This window comes from Oryctolagus cuniculus, chromosome 8 (genome assembly GCF_964237555.1).
Source record: "Oryctolagus cuniculus chromosome 8, mOryCun1.1, whole genome shotgun sequence".
Lineage (NCBI taxonomy): Eukaryota > Metazoa > Chordata > Mammalia > Lagomorpha > Leporidae > Oryctolagus > Oryctolagus cuniculus.
The window spans coordinates 75,270,701-75,296,508 of record NC_091439.1 but is presented as its reverse complement, the minus strand read 5'-3'; the positions used below and the strand labels follow the sequence as shown (position 1 = coordinate 75,296,508).

The 25,808-nt window shown below is 37.8% G+C and overlaps 1 protein-coding gene across 7 annotated transcripts in view; it reads left to right on the top strand.

Moving 5' to 3' along the window:
- Window positions 1-25,808, top strand: part of CCSER1 (coiled-coil serine rich protein 1) — a 1,459,660-nt gene that overhangs the window by 111,461 nt on the left and 1,322,391 nt on the right. The gene's annotated exons all lie outside the window — the stretch shown is intronic.

Genomic DNA, 25,808 nt, shown 5'->3' with positions numbered 1-25,808 from the left:
ATACAGTTATAAATACAATATAAATGAATTTATAAAGTGCTTATGAGTATTTAATATCCTATCATCTGCACTTAACATTTTCATATCATTTTTACAATATGTGTAAGAAACATTTATGCTGTGCTTACAGTTCCTTTCCTAGATAGATTTTTTTTTCTTATGCTCCAAACCTGGTCTGGCAGACAAGGTTTGAAATTAGTTGGACTCTGAGTTCTTAGAACTGGTGGGAATATTTCTCAATTGGATTTTCAAGGAAACATTAACTACTTTATTAAGTACATTAAAAAATCAATTTTCTTCTTTACTGTATACAGCATAGAACATTTTGGCCCCTGACTTGGCTGAAAACTAAAACAAAACCATGAGTATGGAAATAGGCAATTAAAAGCATAAATTATTTAGGGAATCTGGAAATGGAGGGCTCACAAACTCTTACATTTGAAGTCTGTATGCTAATTCTAGACTGCATTCTATCACGGGGTAGATTTGTTAAATGTCTCAATTTATTAACCTGTGAAACAAGAACTTTAAGTTGAAAATAATAACAACACCTTAAATTATGGTGATTTTATTGAGCGTCTGCTATGCTAATGAAAGGTGCACTCTTGGTTTCCAGAGCAGTGGCAGCTGTCAAACAACAACATTTTTCTGAGAATAGGTGTAGTGTAGTATATTTTTCAAGGACAAGTTGCTCAGCTATTGTCTCAGTGAGCACTGCTAGTTAATATTCAACAGTTTTCTTAATCAAAATCGTGTGTTCTGCTCCCCAGAGTGTTTGTTAAAGTGTATGTTTATCAGAGCCTTCAACAGCAAAAACAGCATATTCCTGGCTGAGGTGCTGGTAATGAGAACCTATATTATCCAAGGATGCTGATAAGAAAAGGAAAATGCTGTCAAAATACATTGCTTGTAAAAAAAATAATTTCTATAGCTCAAAAAGTCAAACCTTTCTTTGAAGCCTTTTTACCTCTATAACTTCAGTTGTTTATCTAGGGTAATGGGGTGGCAGGAGTATGGTGATAGCCTGCTGTAAACTCCTAGAATGGCATGCCAGTGATCAAGTAGTCTGGGGGTCTATTAATCATTGTTCCTGCTGGATGGCTGATTAAGGTTTTTCACAACGTGTTTCCCTTAGATTACGGAAAGTTCTTAATGAAGTAAAGCTTGGGGGACATTAGACAGCTAAGTCTGGAATTGTACAACTGATACAGAAAGGTCACTTGGGAAAAACAGATTTGCCAAAAGTAAAATAATAACATAGCTAATATTTTCTGTGAATACTGTGCCTAGGATGAAGATTTTATTACCGTGTTTGTGTTTAATCCCAAACTGTTTCCTGTTGCCGGTGATACTGCCCTGCAAGCCTGGCTGTTCTGAGTGAATGTGACTTTTTCTGCTGTGGGTTCCTACTGCTTCCTGTCTACCCCATTCCCCATACACATTGAAAGCTATGGCACCTCTTTGGATTTTGTTGTTTTGTCTGTGGTGGAGCTTTGTGAAGAATGAAGTCTTCTGGAAAACAGTCCTTTTTGGTAATTATATCGATGGGATTTCCTCTATAATCACAATACTCAGTAATTTTTGGGAGAATTGATTCACATAATAGAAAGGACTCTTTGGACCTTAATTAGGAAACGGTGTACCTACGTGCCTTGGGAGTTTGTCTTTGTAAATAATGCTACTTTTGAAGGCTACAGCCAGAACTATTGGTCACTTCAGTGATACTGAGACATGTGCTGCACTTCATACACTGATCTTTTTTTTCCCCAAAGAAACGTTTTATTTAAGGAATACAGACTTCATGTATTTCATAAGTATAACTTACGAATATAGTGATTCTTCCCATCATACCCACCTTACCATCCACTCTTCTTTCCCTCCTCCTCCCTCTCCTATTCCCAGTTTTATTCTCCACTAAGATCCATATTTGATTAACTTTACACAGAAGACCAACTCTGTACTAAGAAAAGAGTTCAACAATTTGCATGGAAAAACAAAACAAAACAAAACAAAACAAAACAAAACAAAGCAAAACAAAAGCTGTTCCTCAACAGTTGAGACAAGGGCTGTTCAAAGTCATTGCACTTTGAAGTTAATTTCACTTCTGTGTTTTCTTTTTTTTTGAAACTTAAAAGAAACACCCAAGAATGATACATCTTTTGTGAGCACTTAGATGTAATTATAATACAACTTTTTGAGGACAGAGGTCCTGCATGGGAAGTTAGTACGTAGTAACTCTTGTTGGTAATTTAGCAATTAACACTCTTACGTATGATGTCAGTGATCACCCGAGGCTCTTGGCAGGAGTTGCCTAGGCTGTGGAAGCCTTTTGAATCCACAAGCTCAGTATTTAGAAAAAACCATATGCAAAGTGGAAGTTCTCTCCTCCCTTCAGAGAAAAGTACCTCCTTCTTTGATGACCACTTCTTTCCACTAGGATCTCACCCACCGAGGTCCTTTGATATAGAAATATAGGCACAATGGAGCTGGCACCGTGGCTCACATGGTTAATCCTCTGCCTGTTGCAGTGGTATCCCATATGGGCACTGGGTTCTAGTCCCGGTTGCTCCTCTTCCAGTCCAGCTCTCTGCTGTGCCCGTGAGGGCAGTGGAGGATGGCCCAAGTCCTTGCGCCCTGCACCCACGTGGGAGACCAGGAGGAAGCACCTGGCTCCAGGCTTTGGATCTGCGCAGCACCAGCTGTGGCGGCCATTTGGGGAGTGAACCAACAGAAGGAAGACCTTTCTCTCTGTCTTTCTCACTGTCTATAACTCTGTCAAATAAATTTAAAAAAAATAAGAAAGATGGGCACATTAATGTAAAGGTTGCTGCTCCATATTTGAAACTTGAGCATGCTCCTTGCTAATATTCAAAATAACTCATTCAGTTAGTGTTCTTAGGTATAGTCAACTAATTTTGCCTTTTAAATAAATCGATTACAAACTTTTATTCTTTTTGTAAATTCAGTTGTTTCATAATGTAAATTGCAATCACACCAACTTTTTGTAAGGTTTATTTATTTGAAAGGCAGAGTTATGGGAGGAGGTTTGGGAGAAGACAGAGAGACCTTGCACATGCTAGTTCACTCCTCAAATGGCTACAACAGCCAGAGCAGAGTCAATCCGAAGCCAGGAGCCAGGAGCTTCTTCCTGGTCTCCCACGTGGATGCAGGGGCCCAAGCACTTTGGCCATCTTTTTTGCTGCTTTCCCAGGCACATTAGCAGGGAGCTGGATGGAAGTGGAGAAGCCAGGACTCAAACCGATACCGATACACCCACTATACCATGGCGTGGTCCCCAGTCACATCAATTTTGGTACCACATTTCTCAAGAACTGTGCATCAACTAGTCTAGTCTGGGGATGGAACCACATATTAGGTTAAACAAGTAAGTTTAATAAAAATCACTAAGCTATGAGAAAATAGTAACTATGAAATATCAGGATACCTAAGTGGTAGCCTAGGACTGAGGCAGTATACTGAAGAAGGACAAACTTGGAAGAAAATTTATATCCTATAGAGAAGGTGTCATTCATACCATTGGAGATCCGAGTTTTCATGTTTGGCTGAGCATCTGGAGATGGTAAGTGGCAATGAGACCAGGGAAGTCTTGCACAAGCAAGCTGATGTTCAACTTCAGAAGGTGTGGGTTCTTTCCAGGGCAGTGGGAGGCCTGTGCCAGGTGGGACTGCTGGCGATTGGTGATACCAGGCTGGTGGCCTATGGGCCTACAAAGAGACCTCTGGCACTGGGGAGTATTTTTATGTGGAGTAGGCCTCAGAAAGTTATTGCCAGGCTGACACTGCAAGATTGACATGGAGAGGCTGGCACTATGGCATAGTGAGTAAAGCCGCTGCCTGCTGTGCTGGCATCCCATATGGGTGCCTCTTTGTGACCTGGCTGCTCCACTTCCCATCTAGCTGTCTGCTATGGCCTGGGAAAGCAGTAGAAGATGGCCCAAGTGCTTGGGCCCCTGCCCCCGAGTGGGAGACCTGGAAGAAGCTCCTGGCTCCTGGCTTCAGATAGGCCCAGCTCTGGCCGTTGCGACCATTTAGGGAGTGAACAAGTAGATGGAAGATTTCTCTCTCTGCCTCTGCCTCTCTGTAATTCTGCCTTTCAAATAAATAAATAAATCTTAAAAAATAATAAAGATTGACATGGAACCACTGTGTGGCTGGGCAGAGCTTCACTGAATGTCCTCAAGCCTCCACTCAAACTGCTGACCACCCTGCAGCCAGAAACTGCTGGAGAACCTCTTTCTTCTAATGTCTCCTATTGGGAATGCTCAACATCAAGCTCACTGTAAAGGAGAACTGCTTAAAGGAATTCCATCTGTGATCATAGGCATCTGTTTATTGAAAGATGTATTCAGAGCTTGCAGGCAATTACTTCATAACTGGTGCAATACTGACAAATATAGTTGTGCTGTGAACATTGACAATTCTGGAGGCCTTAGAATGTCGTGCTTTACAGGTGCCCTAATTTTGGCCATTTGTATTTGTCTACCCAGATTAGGCACATTATCCTTCCTTTCAGTAGCTAAGGCCCATGCTTATTTTTCAGTGTGTCTTTTCTGCACCACCTGTAGTTCTATGCAGTAGGCTAGGAAGGCTGTCTAGATATGCCATTGTTTATATGCTCAAATTCTTCATGGTTTGAGCAGCCTCCATGGGAGGAGCTCATGAAGTTTCAATAGACTCTATTCTATTTAGAAACATTCAGGTCTTTTTTATAAGCAAGCAAGAAAAGTGTTTACTCCCAGAGTCTATACCAGCAGTAACACATAGTTCATTTGGCAAAGCTAAAGAGCAATATTGATCTGGGGGCACTGAAGAACATGCAGCTGCATAGATCAATTTGTTACTAGTCAGTCATTTTTTTTCTGCCCTTAATACAACCATTATTCTGGTTTAGGGTGGAACAGGTTATTATTACAGAGTGCTTTCCGGTGTTTGATAGAGATTTCATTTCCATTTATATTCATATCATGTTGTATTTGTGTGTCAATGTGTTATCTACAATTGTATATTATGTATACATGAGAGACAAGCATACAGGTGTCAAATACAGTGTTTAAAAAGATGTATACTAATTACTGTGAATAATAATTCCTGGTTTATTATGAATCACAATAATAGGAGGGTCTAAATCATTCATGATATTTATGTCTATTTTTGCTTCAACCTAGGAATTACCCACTGGCAAGCAGTTTTTCTAGTACTCATGACATAGAATGGTTTTGTTATAAATTGTTTGTTCTTTCTTATGTTAAGGTGGGAAAAAGCCTTTGCTGGAAATACTGTAATTGCTTTGGCAATTTGCTTTAGATTTGTAATCTTTCCTCAGGGTGCTTTTTTTCCCCTTGAGGTAAAAGTAAGAAGGAGGGGATGTTAGTTTATTATGCATGGGGAAAAAATCCAACAGGAATAAATCCAACAGAAAAAATTGTTTGCAATTTGTGAAAGAGCATTGCAGGAACTTGAACATTGAGAAAATACTTAAGTACAAATAGCTTATTTGTAGTGCAGAAAATAGGTGATGCTGATAAAAACCATTCTGATTCACATCTATAAAATGAGTAATGGAATGATTATAGGACAAGAAATAAGCCTTGGGATGGAATCATTTTCTAAGTCTCCTAACATTAAGCTAAAAACAGTAACCCCAAATAAAAGGTCTGTGAATGAATTTCTATTCATCTATCATGAATGTGGCAAAAGTTTGTTATAGTGGACCTAAGAGTAATAGATAGTATTCACAACTTTAATGAAATAAAAATCTAAAGCTTTATACCTATGAATTTTGTTATTGCTGCCTTAAAAACACACAAAGTGATTGAGTCAGAATTACATTACTTATTCAGAACCAAGAAGTATATGAAAGAGATAATACATGAGTACATACAAAAGATAATAAAAAAGTGGGAAAGACCATGGACCTAAGAAATGATATGGTAATTATCAATTAACAGATAACCATGAAATACATAATTCCCATTGCTCTAGGATATCTAGCTTGAAAGTAACCAATGTATTTGTTTTTCATCTAGTTATTAAAAGTAGCAAGTAATTATAGATAACATTTATTGAGTATCCATTAGATTTTTGATTGATGTGAATGCAATTGGCAGTCTTTACTAATTCACTAGCCTTCTAACATTCTTGATATTCAGAAAATTTTGTTTTAAATTGGAGTTCAGATGCAATAGGAACCTTATATAAGATTATGTAAGGGTTGCTGATTAACATAGTAGCAAAACTTAACAAAATACTACCAGTTGAATCCAACAACAACACATCAGAAATATCATTCACCCAGACCAAGTACTCTTTATCCCTGGTATGCAGGGATGGTTCAACAATTGCAGATCAATGTGATACATCACATTGACAAACTGAAGAACAAAAACCATATGATTATCTCAATAGAGGCAAATAAAACATTTGATAAAATACAACAATTTTTCATGATGAAAACTTTAAGCAAATAAAGGTGATTCATGACAAACCTATGGCCAATGTCCTATTGAATGAGTAAGAGGTATAAGCACTCCCACTAAGATCAAGAACCAGACAAGGATGCCCACTCTCACCATTGCTATTAAATATAGTTCAGGAAGTTTTAACCAGAGCCAACAGGCAAGAAAAAGAGATCAAAGGGATACAAATTGGGAAGGAGGAAATCATACTATCCCTATTTGCAGATGACATGATTTTATATACAGGAGATCCAAAAGACTCTACTAAGAGACTATTGGAACTCATAGAAGAGTTTGGTGAAGTGTCAGGATATCAAATCAACACACAAAGATCAATAGCCTTTGTATACACAGACAATGCCATGGCTGAGAAACAACTTTTAAAATCAATCCCATTCACAATAGCTACACAAAAAATCAAATACCTTGCAACAAATTTAACTGAGGATGTCAAAGATCTCTGTGATAAGTATTACAAAACATTAAAGAAAGAGAGACACAAAAAAATGTAAAAATCTTCCATGTTCACGGATTGAAAGAATCAGTATCATCAAAATGTCCATACTATTGAAAGCAATTTACAGATTCACTATGATACCAATCAAAATACCAAGTACATTCTTCTCAGAAAAAAATGATGCTGAAATTCTTCTGGAAACCTATGAGAACCTGAATAGCTAAAGTGATCTTATACAGCAAAAACAAAGCCGGAAGCATCACAACACCAGTTTTCAAGACATAGTAGAAGGCAATTATAATCAAAGGAGCCTGGTACTGGTACAGAAACAGATGGCTAGACCAATAGAACAGAATAGAAATGCCAGAAATCAACACAAGTGTATACAACCAACTTATCTTTTAAAAAAAGCTAAAGTCAATCCCTGGAGCAAGGATAGTCTCTTCAACAAATGGTGCTGGGAAAATTGGATCTCCACATGCAGAAGTATGAAGCAAACTCTGCCTTACACCTTATACCTTACACAAAAATCCACTCAAAATAGATTGAAGACCTAAATTATGACCAGATATCATAAAATTATTAGAGAACATTGGGGGAAACCCTGCAAGAGATTGGCATAGGCAAAGAGTTCTTGGAAAAGATTCCAGAAGCACAGGCAATCCAAGCCAAAATTGACAAATGAGATTACCTCAAATTGAGAAGATTCTGCACTGTAAAGGGAAGACTCAGTAAAGTAAAGAGGCAACTGAAAGAATGGGAGAAAATATTTGCAAACTACACAACTGGTAAAGGATTAATAAGAATATATAAGAAGATCAAGAACTCAATAAAAACAAAACAAACAACCAAGTTAAGAAATGGGCAAAGGGCTCAAACAGGCACTTTTCAAAAGAGGAAATCCAGATGGCCAACAGACACGTGAAAAAATGCTCGCGATCACTAGCCATAAGGAAAGTGCAAATCAAAACCAAAATGAATTTTCACCCACTCTTTCCCTCGTTAGAATGGTTTTCACACAGAAATAAGCAAACAATAAATGCTGGCGAGTGTGTGGGGGAAAATGTACTCTAATCTGTTGGTGAGAATATAAACTGATACAACCACTGTGGAAGACACTATGGAGATACTTCAGAAATCTATAGACATACCATGTGACCCAGCCTTCCCACTCCTGGGAATTTACGTAAAAGAAATGAAATCAGATTATGAAAGTTATCTGTACCCCCATGTATACTGGCAGCTCAATTCATAATATCAAAGATATAGGCCAGCACCAAGGCTCACTAGGCTAATCCTCCGCCTGTGGCACCGGCACACCGGTTCTAGTCCTGGTTGGGGCGCCGAATTCTGTCCTGGTTGCTCCTCTTCTAGTACAGCTCTCTGATGTGGCCTGGGAAGGCAGTGGAGGATGGTCCAAGTGCTTGGGCCCTGCACCCGCATGGGAGACCAGGAGGAAGCACCTGGCTCCTAGCTTTGGATCGGCGCGGCATGCTGGCCACAGTGTGCTGGCCGTAGTGGGGGGGTGAACCAATGGAAGGAAGACATTTCTCTCTGACTCTCTCTCTCACTGTCTAACTCTGCCTGTCAAAATAAATAAATGCATAAATATCTAAGATACAGAAGCAACCCAAATGCTTGTCAACTGAAGACTGGATTAAGAAATTATGATAAATGCACACCATGGAATAGTACACAGAGGTAAAATAAATGAAATTCTGTCATTTGTAATAAGATGTATGAAACTGGAAAACATCATACTTAATGCAATAAGACAGTCCCAAAAAGACAAGTAGAATATATTCTCCCTGATCCATGATAACTAATTGAGCACCTAAAAGGTGATATATAAAAGTGAAACTGACACTGTGAAATGCAATAACTTTGAACAGCCCTTGTCTCCACTGTTGAGTAACAGGTTTTTTATACTATTTGTTGAACACTTTAGTTGGTATAGAATAAATCATGTGTGCATAATGTTAATTGAAAATGATCTTAGTAAAAAAAGAAAATGGGAGGAGGAAGAGGGGTTGGAATGTGGATCAGAGGGTAGCAGAGGGAAGTATCACTATGTCTTAAAGTTGTACTTATGAAATACATTAAGTTTGTATTCCTTAAATAAAAGGTTTCTGGAGAAAATAATAAATAACAACAGCAGAAAAAAAAGTCAAAAGTGATGAAGAGATACAATCCTGGATTGTACATCCTCAAAGCCTAGGTACCTCTCAAAATGAAAAAAATGAGTAAATTATTTGATTCTGTAAATGTTAGGAACTGGATGATTTTATTAATTACCATGATTAAAGACTGACAATTCTGGTAATTTGTATTAGAATATAGTCATTCAACTTTTTAAAAAAATAATTTTCCATAAAGCACTAATAGGTGAAAACTAAAATCTTAAAATGAGTAGGATGTATAAATTATAAATTATAAAGTATAATTTCTTACTAGTGGGAATCTTTTCACTGCTATGTATTTTCAAGTTTTTGTCTTAAGAAAACTTAAATGTATTCATTTCAACTTTGGCTTATTTTCAGGTTCTTCTCTAACTTTGCTTTATAAATATTATGATAGCAAAAATAATCATAACAATAAGTGTATAATTACATATTCCCTTTTATTTTCTGTCATCTCATTTTATCAACTGAAATGTTATTTTCAGGATTATGATACTTTTCCAAACAGAAAATAAGATTCTTAAATGTTATATCACAATTTGTCTTGTTGCAAACTGGTTACTAATAACTGTCATAGGTTAAACATCTGATTATTCTGAGTGGACAGAATATTTTAAAATAGGAGTTTTTCTTTTTAAATATTTATTTATTTATTTGAGAGACAGAGTGACAGAAGGAGACATAGAGATACGGGCCTACCATTTGTTGGTTCACTCCCCAAATGGCTGAAATGGCCGGAGCTGGGCCAATCTGAATCCAGGAGCCAGAAACTTCTGGGTCTCCCATGTGGTTGCAGGGATCCAAGGACTTTGGTCATCCTCCATTGCTTTCCCAGGTGTATTAGCAGGGAGCTGGATCAGAAGAGGAGCAGCCAGGACTCTAATATAGGATGCCTGAGCCGCAGGTGTAGGCTTAACCTACTACACCACAGTGCCAGTCCCATAAAATAGGGGCTAAGTTTTGCTAAGTTTATCATGTAAGGTGTTTTGATAGACTGTACCCTGGCTTCTGATCAGATCAGCTCTAGCTGTTGTGGCCATTTGGGGAGTGATCCATCAGATAGAAGACCTTTCTCTCTATCTCTCCCTCTCTCTGTCTGTAACTGCACCTCTCAAAAATAAATAAATAAATTAAAAAAATCAGAGGCTAAATAAATTAAATTGAAACTAAAAAAATAGAAAAGATCAACAAATCAAAACAAAAAACTTGGTTTTAAAGATTAGCAAAATAGACAAATCTTTAACTGGATGAATAAAGAAAAAAGAGAAAAAGCACTAACATAAAATTAGAGGTGAAAAAGGAGATAATACAATTGATAATGCAGAAATACAAAGAATCATAAAATACCATGAACAACTATATTTTAGCAAGTTAGAAATCCTCAAACAAATGGAACATTCCTGGATACATATAACCTACCAAGATTAAGTCAGGACGATATGGAAAATCTAAACAGACCCATATCAAGTACTAAGATTGAAGCAGTAATTAAAAGTCTCCCCCTAAAGAAAAGTCCAGGGGGGCCTGTCTGGTGCTTTGGCTCACTTGGTTAATCTTCCGCCTCTGGTGCCAGCATCCCATATGGGAGCCGGGTTCTAGTCTTGGTTGCTCCTCTTCCGGTCCAGCTCTCTGCTGTGGCCCGAGAAGGCAGTGGAGGATGGCCCAGGTGCTTGGGCCCTTGCACCTGCAAGGGAGACCAGGAGGAAGCACCTGGCTCCTTGCTTTGGATCGGTGGAGCGCGCCGGCCATAGCAGACATTTGGGGGTGAACCAATGGAAGGAGGACCTTTCTGTCTGTCTCTCTCACTAACTCTGCTTGTCAAAAAAAAAAAAAAAAAAAAATCCATGACTTGATGACTTTTTACCTGAGTTCTACAAAACATTTAAAGTGGAAGTAAATCCATTTCTTTTCAAACTATTCCAGAATATTCAAAGACATGGAACTCTGGCAGATTCTTTTTTACAAAATGAGCATTATTCTGGCAGCAAAGCCAAATAAAGATGCAACAGAAGACAGACAAATAATTCACAGAGCAGACTGATATCCTTGATGAACATAAGTGCAAAAATTCTCAACAAAATGAAGCATTTGGTGAGATTCAGCATCCCTTCATGGTAAAACCTCTTAAATTAGGCATAAAAGAAACATACATCAAAATTATAAAGGTTGTATATGACAGACAACTATTACCGTATTGAACTGGGAAAAGCTGAAAGTGTTTCCTCTTAGAACTGGAACAAGACAAGCATGTCTACCTTGTTACTCTTACTCAGTGTAGCAATGGAAGTATTAACAAGTGATTTGGGAAAAGAAATAGAGGCCATCAAAATCAGAAAAGAGGAAGTCAAGTTTACATGAGGCATGTTTTTTTTAATGGAAATACCTGAACACTTCACAAAAAGCTCTTAGAATTGATAAGCCAATTCGGTAAATTTGCAGGGTACAAAAATCAACATACAAATAAACTAGCATTTTGATACACCATACTGTTTTCCACAATAGCTACAAAAATCAAATATTTAGAAATAGATTTAATCAAAGAAGTGGAAGGTCTCTAGAATGGAAATTATAGAACTTCAATGAAAGAAATTATTCACACAAAAAATAGAAAGACATTCCTTGCTCTTGGATCGGAAGAATTAATATCATTAAAATGTCTAAAGCTATCTATAAATTCAGTGCAATGCATATCAAAATACCAATGGCATTCTTTATAGAATTATAAAAAAAAAAAAAAATCCTAAAATTCCTTTGGAATCAGAAAAGACCCAGAATATAAAAGCAATCCTGAGCACCAAGTAGTCAAGCTGGAGACATCACAATACCTGATTTTGAAGCATACTACAAGGCTATAGTTATTGAAACAGCATGGTAATAGCACAAAAACCAATACAACTGTCGGTGGAACTAAATAGAGATAGCAGAAATTAATCACTATACATACAACTGATTTTTTGGCAGGGATGCCAAGAGCATACATTAGACAAAGGATAATTTTTTCAATAAATGCTGCTGGCAATCTACACACATATAGAAGAATAAAATACACATGCTTAAAATGGAAAAAACTAGAAATAGAAATGTTTTTACACCCATCAATTGCACTGTTGGGTATATACATATACACACGGTATCAAAAAGATTTGTTCCACCAAGTTTTCTAGCAGCATGGTTCACTATAACCAAATATGGAATCAACCCCAGGTATCTATCATCAGATAAATGGATAAAGTGTGGTTTGTATCCACAGTGGAATACTATTTAATCCTAAAAAGAATGAAAGTCTGTTATTTGCTAGAAATGAATAGAACTAGACATTATATTGAGATGAGTCGGAGTCAGAAAGACAAATACCATTTATTTTCCCTAATAAGTAGGAGCTAAGAAAAAAAGAAACCCCAAAAACAAAAACTAAGTATGAACACAGGATGTTGATTACTAGAGACTGGAGGTGGTGAGTGGCATAGAGAGAATTTAGAAGAAAAACATATGGGAAGCCGGGTTTAGTTTATAGATGGTGACAAATTCACATTAGGGGAAGCTAGATGTGTGGTATATGGAAACTTTTCATCTTATTTCACAAATTCTGTTTTGTGAATTTAAAACTATTCTGAAATTTTTTAAAGAGAATATCAGGGAAGGGCATTTGGCACAGTAATTTAGACACTGCTTAGGACACTGCATCCCACTTTGCAGTGCCTGAGTTTGAGTCCTACCTCCACTTCCAATCCCATTTTCCAGCAGTATGCACCGTGGGCGTCAGAGATGATGGCTTAAGTACTTGGGTCCCTGCCATCCAGCTGCGTTTCCTGTGATGAGTTCTCAGCTTGTGGTTTCTACCTGGCCCACCGCCCGCAACTTTGGGGAGTGGAACATTTATATGGAAACTCTGTCTCTGCCTCTGTCTTCCAAATAAAATTAAAATACACAAATAAAATGTATAAAAATAATTCAACAGATTCTTTGTTTGCAATGAAGTGGTGTAGTATAAAGGTTGAATGCTTTGCCTAAAAGATACAGAAACCTCTAAGTCCTAAAAATTGCTTAGAAATAAGCTTAGTAGAGGCATTGTGAGAAAGTGGGAAAAGAATGAGCTTTAGAGTCACATGATCTGGTTGGAATCCCGGCTCTATCATTAGCACTGTGAATTTGCTCAAGTTGAGTAATCTTGCTAAGCTGTATTTCTTCACCAACAAAATAAAAATAGCATCTCTTTAGGTAGGGCTTATGTGAGGATTACTGTAGTATTTTTCATTACAAAGGATCTGGCACAAAGAAGTTGCTCACTAAATGTAGCTACTTCAAATATCAAAGTGGTACATGTGATGTAGTTTATGTACTGAAGATTGTTAATATTCCTCTGAATTTTATGGGGAGAAAATAAGGGGGATTTTGAAAGTCAAAGGTAGATGGAAGATTTTCTCCCTCTCCTGTTCTTTCTCCATCTCCTTTCCTTTCCCTCTTCCTCACCCTGTTACTCAGTCTTTCAAATAAGTAAATACAGTCTTAAACTGGAAAAGACCCTGCTTTTTATCAATTGACTATTTTAAGTTTTGAATATAATATTTGAAAAAAGATTTTATTTTGTTTTATGGTAAACATACAAAGTCTTTTATTGAGAAAAGTCATTCTGCTTTTTGTTTGTTTTTTTGTTTATGCTATTCTTTCATGGTGTCATTAATTTCTCCATTTGAAAGGGGTAATCTGGTGACTGAACCTTTCTCTAAATGATGTGTTGGAATCTTTAATGAGATTCCTTTTAGCTTTCTTCCCATGAATCAGGGCATGCAGAAAAAAAGACAGTCTTGTTGGGTTGGGTTTATTTCATATTCTTTTTTTTTTTTTATTTTTTTTTTTGACAGGCAGAGTGGACAGTGAGAGAGAGAGACAGAGAGAAAGGTCTTCCTTTGCCGTTGGTTCACCCTCCAATGGCCGCCGCGGCCGGCGTGCTGCGGCCGGCGCACCGCGCTGATCCGATGGCAGGAGCCAGGAGCCAGGTGCTTTTCCTGGTCTCCCATGGGGTGCAGGGCCCAAGCACCTGGGCCATCCTCCACTGCACTCCTGGGCCACAGCAGAGAGCTGGCCTGGAAGAGGGGCAACCGGGACAGAATCTGGCGCCCCGACCGGGACTAGAACCCAGTGTGCCGGCGCCGCTAGGCGGAGGATTAGCCTAGTGAGCTGTGGCGCCGGCCTATTTCATATTCTTTTAACAGTCCATGATTAGTTGAGTATTAACTACACAATTTGTATTTGTATGAAAAATTCTGAGCAGTTGTATAAAAATGACCATTTTACAGTATGGTAACATTTATGTTAACATTTCCAAGTGGATATATTGATTTAAATGAAGGATTTACAGTTGAAACCATTACTTAATGTTTCAGATTTTGACTCCCTCACCCAGTTCCTTCAGGCCAACTTCATCATAGATTTTCTCCTTCATCTCTGGTGTTTGTGAAACAAAAGAGAAAACTTGCCAGTTGCACTGATAATGTTCAGCTTTAAAATGCTAGGGTTCTCTATATAATTAAGATGTCCCAAGGCATATTATGAAATACCTGTAGCCATAAAAAATCTTAACAGCGTAGGAGAATTAGACAGAATAAATAGGTTTCCTGTATTTTCTCCCTTGGGAATAAAAATAAACAGTCATTGTAGAGATAATTAACATTGTTTTCTGCATACTCAGTCATCTTGAAATAGTTATCCATGTCACAGCATGAAGCACTATTATCCACTGGGATTACAAACCGATTGATAACAATCCTGTGGATGATTGTGGAGATGGACATTGAAGGAAAAAGTCCTTTATTAACATTTCCAGTTTTACAGTTGTAATTCATACATTGCCATTTTGATTTTCAACAATATTTTGCGCTTAAAAATAGTGTGCAAGTCAAAGTTTTTTTTCAAAGTCATGTCGTTGGAAGGTGACATAAAATCATAACCCGGTTTGATCTGAGTACAAATTCTAATCTTAGCTCTATGCACTCTTATTTCTGTACTTGAATATGATTTTTAGTGCTTTACTGACAAATACAGAATTTGCTTATTTGTTTTTACAGGAGATACAAATAAAAATTCTGTGGTTAATTTTCAGCTAATAGGTCGCTATCAATGCATGTAATGAGTTCAACCCAATAAAAAAGTCTTTCCTGAACTCTTTTTTTTTTCTTGTTCTCAATAAAACTTCATTCCTTGAGATTTTTAATGAGTCTCTGCTGATGCTTAGTGTTACAGACACAGGGTAAGGCAGGGACAAAGACGGACCTGCTTTCATGATGCTGACTTTGTAGTTAGGAAAGACTCCAATAACCACCTGGGAAAACAAGCAATAAAAATATCAAGTAGTGGTAACTACTGTGTAGAAAATCAAAGTGAGGTGATGCAACTAAGTATGTAAGCAGCCTCTTTGGATTGGGTAATTGCGAAAGGTCTCCCTGCCTATTTGATGTTTACAATTGAGATTTTCTTCTTCAAGTAGGGTCAACTGGCAGTGGTTGAGAAAGGGCATTGATGAGGTCAAGAAACTTAAATGTCCCTGCATAGTAATGAATGGAGGGCAGACTGGTGGAAGATGAGGTCAGAAGTAGCCCTGGGCCAGATCCCAACGGGGCAAACAGGAAGGTAACTTTGACAGATCGGCGGAATGTGCATTATGTCTTCTGCCAATTGGGAGAGGAAGCCACATGGCTTTAGTTGAAATGGATTGGATGTGGGTGGTGAGTTAAGTGGGTTGCTGGATAGTTCCCTTTTGTTGAGTACTGGAGGATACTGGTGCGATTTACTGAGGAACTGGGGACAAGAGGTAGAACAGATTTGATGGAGTGAGAAACTCAGGATTTTGTAATTTGAAATAATTGTTAAATTACTGATATTCCATTTCTGATCATCAAAAATAAATACCTATTAAATACCCTTGTGGAGATATTAAATAGGCCATTACTTGCAAGTGTGAAGTACACAAGTGATCTGAGATTAATACATAAGTCTGACAATTACTACCAGTGACTGAATGAGGTCTGCAAAGGAGTGAACATGTAGACAAAGAATGGGGTCTAAAATAATCAAAAATCAAGGCAAAATTATTGTGTGGCATAGTAAGATATGGAAAACTAGAATTCTTTTTTATTCTTCCCTTTTTGCTGATATCAGACCCTAGTTACTTATGTGTACTGTAGTAGATGCTGAATGTAAAATCTAACATCTGATAACAAATTCTGCCTCCTATTGATTGAGATTTGGGGTATTCTGACCTTTTTTTACAATAAGTGCTACATTATGTGTGCTACATATGAGTCTCAAGGATAAATGGATGGTGGAGGTGCTATGTAGAACTTTCACAGCCAAATGGCTCTCTGTTGCTCTTTTCTTTTCTGCCCAAGAGAATAGCTTTCCAACTTGTGGTCAGCATATGTATACATATAAGAAAAACTTGCTGTGGAAACTGGGTTGCTCTACATATTAGATTGACCAACATCTTTTTCACCATCAGATTTTATTTTATATTTTTGCTAGAATTAAGCAAACCTCTTATTGTAAACATGCAATTTCAACTTCAGAAATAACTGAGAAAATAATATAGGTCATTTCAGATTGGTGTTGCAACTTTCCATGGTTATGAAGAATTTGGAAAACATTTGTTTCTATACTAAGAGAAATGGAAACTATCTTAGTATAATGTGAAACTGCCTAGATAAACATATTTAATAGGGGTTATATAATACATATGTAGTTATGGGGCGATATATGAACTATTAAATGGATTCTGAAGTTAATAGTCATAATCAATTCATACTTTATGTTCACACACTTGATCTTAGCCAAAAGGCCGAGAAGCGATTCTTATGTTCATATATAAATGCATATATATGTTCATATATAAAAGGAGTTGTTTCTCTTTTATTTTTGAAACCATCTTGTTTCTATTATATTTTCTTGAAAATCATATGTGATCTTTAGATGGAAGCAATTTCCCAATATGTAGCTGAGAATATCATTTACTTTGCATTTTCCGATACTGCCAACATATCTTTTTGGTTCAAAATATGACAGAGAAAACAAAATATAAAAAATTATTTTGGTTTTCTACATTTGCTAAATAAAACACAGGCAGAAGCTAGCTGTCTGTTACATTGGTTTGAATATATTAGGCAAATATATTTAGTCACTTTAATGATTATTAGAATTATTAGTTTCAAAGTTTTTCTGTTAGTGAGCATTGAAAGTAAAACAAAGGGGCCAGGATTGTGGCACAGCAAGTTAAGCTACTGCCTTTAATGTTGGCATTCCATATTGGAGCACTGGTTCAAGTCTGGGCTGCTCTGCTTCCTGCCACCTCCCTGCTAATGTGCATAGAAAGGCAGTTGATGAGGACCCAGATGCTTGGGTCTCTGCCACTCATGTGGGAGTCCATAATGGAGTTCCGGGCTCCTGGTCCTGGCTTTAGCCTGGCCCAACACCTGCTTTGTGGCCATCAGTAGATGGAAGTTTCTCTCTCTCTCACACACTGCCTTTCAAATAAATAAATGAATAAATCTTGAAAAAATAAAGTAAAATATATGGTAAAATGGTGAGTGGGCTTTAGAAACAGGTACATATGATGTTGGCAGAAGGACTTTGTCTTTCTTGCATGGCACTGTTTTTCTAGGCCTGGCATGTAATAAGTTCTTAATAAACATGTGTTGAGTGAATGAATATCAAGGTACAGGCTAAAGATGAAAATCTGAGCATAAACAATGCCTTACTGTCATCTCAGAAAGATCGACTGCACTCCTTGTTTCCTATTTGGGTTTTTCTTGGCTATTCTTGTACTATAGATTTCACATCAGAATCATGACAGTTTGTCACTGATTTACTGATCAGCAAGTGAAGAGATTAAAACCTAGGGCACTTAGCACTAATTCTCTGCTTGGCTCCTTCACTACTGGGTTCTTTACCTTACTGTTGGGTATGTGTCCCTGTTCAATACCCCGTGACTCTCAGATTCCACTACTCTGCTGTGTCTTTTGTTCTACCAGAACGTAATTGAATATAGAGTCAAATGAACTGTTTCTTAACAATTGTTGGACTTTTGTAAAATTTCAAAAATCTTAATTCCTTTTTCTCAACCCCAGACTGTGGTGGCTAATGTCTAAATTCTAATTATAAGAAAATAAAAGTATCCTTCTGTGGCAAAGCCACAGCAAACTTCTTTCTAGTTCTTCATAATAACACAGTCTGTATTCCACAACCCTGGCTACATCACCCCAGTCGAGAAATTTGAGACATGTGGGAAAGCTTAGTGGCAAAGTTGATCTTTGTAGCAGTCAAACCTTCTTGTCATACTCAATAAAGAAAACCGACCAGTTAGAGAGACAAGAGAATCCCACTTTTGTCAATGAGGAACTTCAGTGTGCTAGGATAACATTCATATTGTAAGGAGTTATTAAATTATATTTAATATAATTATTCAATCAATTATGCAACATACTAAACGTACTAAAGTTCACAGAATTGTGCAAACCCATAATCAATTTTATAACATTTTTATCATCCCCAAAAGAAGCACAATACCCTTAAACAGTCACAATATTCTCTAATTCTCCCAGCCCTAGGCAAACACTAATTTGCTTTATGTCTTTGTAGATTTGCTTGTTATGTACACGTCCTCATTCAATATGCGGTCGTTAATGACTGGCTAATTTCACTTACCATGATTTTGGAGTTCATCCATCTTATAGCATGTATTAGTACTTTATTCTTTTATTGAAGATTATATACTCAATATATAGATATACCATGCATTTTTCCATTCATCCACTGATTGATGTTTGAGTTTCCATTTTTTTTCGGCTACTGTAAATAAAGCTTCTATGAAACTCCAAAGCTGCTTTCCAACATGAGCTACACCATTTTATCATCAGCAGTGTGTGAGATTTCAGTTTCTGCACAACCTGGACAATGCTTGTTGCTATCAGTCTTCTTTATTGTAATCATCCTAGTGTGTATAAAGTGGTAGCTCATTGTAGTTTTGATTTGCATTGCCCTAATGACTAATTATGTCAAGCGCATTTTCATGTGCCTAGGACCATTTGTATGTCTTCTTTTGATGAATACCTATTAGGTTTTTGTCCGTCTTTTAATTGGGTTATTTGCCTTTTTATTGAGTTGAGAGTATTTTATGTATTCTAGAAAAAATAAAATTTCATAATGTATGTGGTTGGAAAATATTTTCTCTCCTGTGGATTTTTTGCTTTCTTGCCTGGTGTCCTTTACAACACAAAATAAATTTGATTAAATTAATTTATCTGCATTTTTGGATTTTTGCTTGAGTGCTTTTTATTTTTTTAAGGTTTATTTGTTTATTTAAAAGGCAGAATCACAGAGGCAGGATAGGGGGAGACAGAGACAGAGATCTTCCATTTGCTAGTTCACTCCCCAAATGGACACAACAGCCAGAGCTGGGCCGTCTGAAGCCAGAAGCCAGGAGCTTCTTTGGGTCTCCCACATGAGTGCAGGGGCCCAAGCACCTGAGCCATCTTCTGCTGCTTTTCCAGGTACATTAGCAGGGAGCTGGATCAAAAGTGGACCATCCAAGACACGAACTGGCATGCATGTTATGCCAGCACTGAAGGACATAGCTTTACCTGCTATGCTACAGTGCTAGCCCCTGCTTGTGTTTTGATATTGTGCTGAAAAAGGCTTTGTTTAACCTGAAACCACTAAGCTTTACTCCTATGTATTCTAATAGTTATTTTATAGTTTTAGCAGCTATATTTGGATTTGTGAACTATTTTGAGTTAATTTTTTGTGTATGGTGTGAGATCCAACTTTTTTGTTTCATATTTGAATATTCCATTGCTTTAGGACCATTTGATGAAAAGATATCCATCCCTTCATTGAGTCAGATTAGTGCCTTTATGAAAAGAGGTTAGAGAAGTCTCCCCTGCCACTTCTACCATGCAAGGGTGCAGTGCAAAGAACCCAGTGTTTGAATTAGAAGGCAGACCCTCACCAGACACCAAATTTGGGGGCATATTGGTTTTAGAGTTCCAGCTTCTGTAACTGTGAGAGAGATTTTTGTTGTTGATAAGACACCAGTTCATTGAATTATGTTCTATCATCCTGAATGGACAATTTTCTTCCCGTGTTGGTTATATTATTATACACACAGAGAAACAACACGTTCTATGTTACAAATCAGATAATGCATTGTTATAATTACTTGGGTTCTATTGAATGGTAGAGTGAAGATAAATGTTAGTTCACTGTATATTTATTTCTCGATTAAAAAACACTAGAATATAGTAGGACTTTGGGTGTTTTCACTATAAAGAAATGTTAAATGATTGAAAGGATAAATATATTGACCCTGCCTGTACATTATGCAATGTATCCATGTGATAAAATGTGTATACTTTTATATGCCAATTTTTGAAAATACCACTGTTAGATAATTTTATGCCTTGTGAGGAAGCTGAGAGAATAATGGAAAGCAAATATATGTTTACATAATTTCACCATATTAACCTTTTGATTTACCACTTATGGGTCTCTTCATTTCTTCCTGCAGTTACCATTTGGTGGCCTTTTCTTGCTCCAGTGTGGTTTTTTCCTCACCATCTTCTTTGTGTTGTTATATCTGTATATTATAGGCCCAACAGTATAAATACATACAAACTATGTTATACACTGCTTTTAAAATCAATTAAAGGAAGAAAGGAAAAGAAAAATGCAATTATATTGCCTTTTATAATTTTCTACATAATTGTCTGCATTGGCACATTGTGCTTTCTGATGTGGTTTCAACTTACTATCAGATGTCACCTGCTTCCAGAAGTTCTTCAGAACCTCCTTCAGTATTTCTTGAGAGACAGGTCTGCTAGCCTTGAATTCTCTCAATTTTTGTTGATCTGGGAAAATTTGGTTTCTTGAACATGAGATACTTGAATGAATTTTCTTTTCAATATTTTGAATCCATTGTCCCATTGCTTTGTGTTCTCAATTTTTTTTTTTTTTTTGGTGAAAACAGCTGTTATTCTTACTGGGGTTCCCTTGTATGCAACAGATTGCTTTTTAACTTGCTGCTTATAAAATTTTCTTGGGTTCCTTGTTTATTTGCTTAGTGACTTTGCTTAGCTATTTTAATGAAGTTAATTTACCCCAAAATGTGAGGCCTCTGACATTGTTCCCCAAAGGCACAGCCTTGGGCACATGTATAGCCACTCTGACCTCTGTTGTCCTGGCTCCAGAGATGGCAGTAGCTTTAGTCATTCTCTTTTTTACTTTCTTTAATTTCTCTGTTAAATTTCTAGCTAGTTTGTCTCTATTGGTATCATACCCAGCTGTTAGCCATCATTAATGTTAGCTGATTGAGCTAATGTTTCTGACAACACCTGCAGGCATAGATTGCTCCACAGTCTGATTCAATTAAATTTGGTCCTCCTTGCAGAGATATGCTTTGAGATAAGACCTTGGTATTTACTGCTACCCCAGGAGTGCTCTCTGTAGCTGCAGATTTCCTGACTTCTCCCTATTGAACTTCTGCCGTGTATATGTTATATGTGTTGTTTTTCTGGAGCTTACCATCTCTTAACTTTTCTACATCAAAAGCGTCATTCTTTTCAATAGCGTCGTATGGGTTGCATTTCCCACACCCTTTCCCAAATAAAGGCACATCTTTTAGGCACATGTGCAGGGAATTCTGTTGTTAGGACTCCCCTACCCCTGCTCCAGAGCTGGCCCTGAGGATTGGCTCACTTCTCCAGGGGTGACAACTTGCTCTCATGAGTGGGATGCTTGGTGGGAGCAGTAGCCCTCTTCTTGTTTTGAACCCACACTCCAGAAGCTTGCTGAAGCAAGGGTACTGAAGGCTCCTGATTACCATCCATCTATGCCTGGGGTAGCTTTTCCATCTTGAGTGGAAGCTAAGTGGAGGAAGGAAGCCCAGGCCATTTGGCTGTTTTTGTCTGGAATGGTGCTTCAGCATGACAAAGCTGACCAAAATGGGAAATGCTGGTGACCAGCTCCTTTTGGGAAGGACTGTAACCCTACCTGGGGATCTAGGAAGAGAGTGCCCTATTGTCGCTCCCCCTCTTCGTGGAGGAACGACACAGGACCCTGCGCTGTTCTTTCGTCTGCTCGGCCCTCCCTGGGTTTGCTGCTGGTTCTTCCCGGGTTGGCTACCGTCCCTTCCACCTCCGTGGAAGGGCGGTTCCCCCTGCCACATTCCCCACTTCCGCAGGGGAGCGTCACACCGCTGGCCAGCTCTCTCGGGGGCTGCTCAGATGTTCCTCAGGTGTTCCCCTTAGATGTTCCTGGTGCATGCCGTCTCTCTCCTCCTTTATAGTCCTCCTCCACCAATCCTAACTCGGCTGCCCACACGTCGAGTACGCTGCTCTCCTCCAATCAGGAGCAGGATCAGCTCCTGGAGGTCAGCACTCAAGTTGGCAAGAGGCAGCTGCGTAGAAGCTGTTGCCTCCTCTCCCAGCGCCATATTGTGGGAGAGCAGATGCATAGAATAAGTCTTAATTCCAGTAACTCAGTCCAGTCCGGGTTGCTCCCCACACCCTATGTTCTTCGAAGCTCATGTTTTAGGACAGATTGCATAAGGATGAAGTGTTTAGGAGGGTTGAGGTTCAAGAGCCATGGACTGTGGCTGTTCATATTGAGATGTATTTAGTTGAATCAATCAATTTTCGACATTTAATCCATGTCTTTATGACTATTTAAGTGATTATGCTATATAATTTTTTTTTTTACTAATTTTAGTTACTTCACTAGGGAGAGGATCCACAGAACTGTTCAAATCACCATTCTGGAAGAACTCTCTCAAATAGATTTTTATCCTTTGCTTGGTAACAGGCACTCTCCAAATGATAACTGTCAGGTTGAAACATACAAAAAAGTAGATTAATGGGATTTTGGATGAGTATGAAAAACCAAGGACATCCACACAGATTCAATGTGCATCATTTATTCTTTGAATTTATAAAACACCCCTACTCTTTGGAATGATTTATTGTTGCCTGATAATGCATAGCAAAGATGTGTGAAAAGTTAGTTTAAATTTTGACAGCTTCTGATTATTTTAACCTATCTTTATTCTTTGAAAAACAGAGCTGGATACTTCAATCTTAATGATTTTTTTTTTTTGCTTTTACAGTATCAATGTCCACTGGATTCTAGCCCAAAAATATTTAACTGTATATTACTGGTGTACTTATAAAGTTTTTAAATGTAGCTTGTAGATGAAATATGGGCATGTGCTGCCATACCACACTTTAGGAAAAATCAGACATTTTAAAATTTTTATGGAAAGGAATACATTTTGTGGTGGTATTGTGATACAGTGGGTTAAGCTGTTGCTTAATAATGCTGGCACCCTGTAGTTAAGAGTCCTGGCTGCTCTGCTTCTGATCCAGCTTCCAGCTAATGCGCCTGGAAAGGCAGTGGATAAAAGTCCAGGTATTTGGGCTCCTGCCACCTACATGGGAGATCAGGTTGGAGTTCCCAGCTCCTGGCTTTGGCCTGGCCAAGCCCTGGCTGTTGCTGACATCTGGGGAGTGAACCAGTGTGAATTAGTGAGTGGAAAACTAGTCTCTCTGTCTCTGCCTCTATCTCTCCGTCTCTCCCTCTGTCTCTCTCCCTTTCAAATAAATAATCTTAAAAAATACATTTGTAGCAGTTATACTAATCTTATTTATTTATTTATTTATTGACAGGCAGAGTTAGACAGTGAGAGAGAGAGAGACAGAAAGGTCTTCCTTCCGTTGGTTCACCCCCCAAATGACTGCTACCGCCGGCGCTGCACCAATCCAAAGCCAGGAGCCAGGTGCTTCCTCCTGGTCTCCCATGCGGGTGCAGGGCCCAAGCACTTGGGCCATCCTCCACTGCCTTCCTGGGCCACAGCAGAGAGCTGGACTGGAAGAGGAGCAACCGGGACAGAATCCGGGGCCCCAACGGGGACTAGAACCTGGAGTGCCAGTGCTGCAGGCGGAGGATTAGCGAAGTGAGCCGCAGCGCCACCAATTATACTAATTTTTAAATAAGGAATCCTCAAAGAGTTTCTTTAAGTAAATGCCTTCTGTGTTTTTAAAAAATATTTATTACTATTTGCAAAATTTTGTGTATGTTTATAAAAGTACTATAGGTACATGTATACATTATGACCATATTTTTATCCCCTCTGTTTAATCTGCCTCTACCAATAAAGGTCTTCTCTTTAAGTGAAATGGTAAAGTTTTCAAAGCATACATAAATCAAGGAAGAATTTACTGTAGTGCTTTTCATTAGCAAGTAACAGTCCTTTAATAAACACTTTCTCCAAATCCTTTTAAAAATGCCATCAGAATTAATTTATTACTTCACAAAGAAAATTATAATTACATAGAACTATTTGAATCAGTGTGACCATCATTTTTTTTTCTCATTAGCGAGATCTATATGTGAAGCAAATTCACAATTAGAAAGTTGCTTGGTGACCATGGAATCAGAACAATAGCTAATCTTTGAAAATTGGAATGATTAATAGTGTCAAACCAGTTTGTTTTGCTTGTCTTTTTGTATCTTTACCCTCTTTGCTATACTTCTAATAAGTTTGAATAAATTTATCTGAACACAGGCTATTATAAATTAGGGCATCTCAAATATAAGGATAATGTGTTAGTCTTTTTTTCTGTTGATATAACAGAATGCTCGAGGCTGAATAATCTAGAAGGAAAGAAATTTATTTAGTTCGGGGTTTGGAAAACTGGAAAGCCAAGATTGGATGGCCTCAGCTGCCAGGGGCCGTCGTAGTATGGCATCATCATAGCAGAAGAGTTGAAGAGACAAGCAGGAACATTAATACTTGGTAATGACCTAATCACTTCTTAAAGCCCCCACCTTGCAACACTGCCACAATGACAATCCAATTCCAACCTGAGTTTCAGAGAGGACAAACTGTAGTAGGTATAATTCTAGTGTATGAATTGTCATTAGTAAATGAAAATTTTAGATGTTTATGAAAATATTTTGCAAACCTAGTGTTTTTACTAACAATCCTCAGATCCCTATTGAAATAATCTTTACAGAATTTACTGATAACATCTGGCCTTTAAATGCAATATATCACAGTATACCTGTTGCCTGTCACCCAAAAAGGAGTGAAAGAGCACACATGAGGCAAGAGAAATCTTTATAAAATAGATTATGATTATCCAGTGCACAAGTATGGTAATTTCTAACGTTTGCATTCTGTGTTTCTGACACTGTTCACTTTACATGTGTAACGTCATCCATTTGTTACAATAGATCAGAATGTAGGTGAGGAAGTGGAAACTATAGAAATTTATGTAGCTTACCTAAGTTTGCATAGCTAGTTAATGATGGGACTGTAGCATTTACTGCTTTAACCCAACTCCAGATTCCTCAGTCTCTACTCTCTGCCCTGCTGTGTCCAAAAGTATGCAAAGATATTTTTCTTCATCTTTTATAGTTTGTTTCCTCATTTTGCACATATTTGAAAAACATGTTTATTGACACTATTTTATATCCAGCTGGAGTTCTGTGTTCTTCTAACTTGGTTATTTAGAGTGCTCAAAGAGGCCAGCTCTATATAGTCCCTATTCATGCTCAGAAATTCCCATTCTGTCTATTGTAGAAATGCTTATGTACAAGATGGTTTAGATGAAGAAGTATAGAAGAGCCAAAACTTTGTGCCAAGCATTTTCCA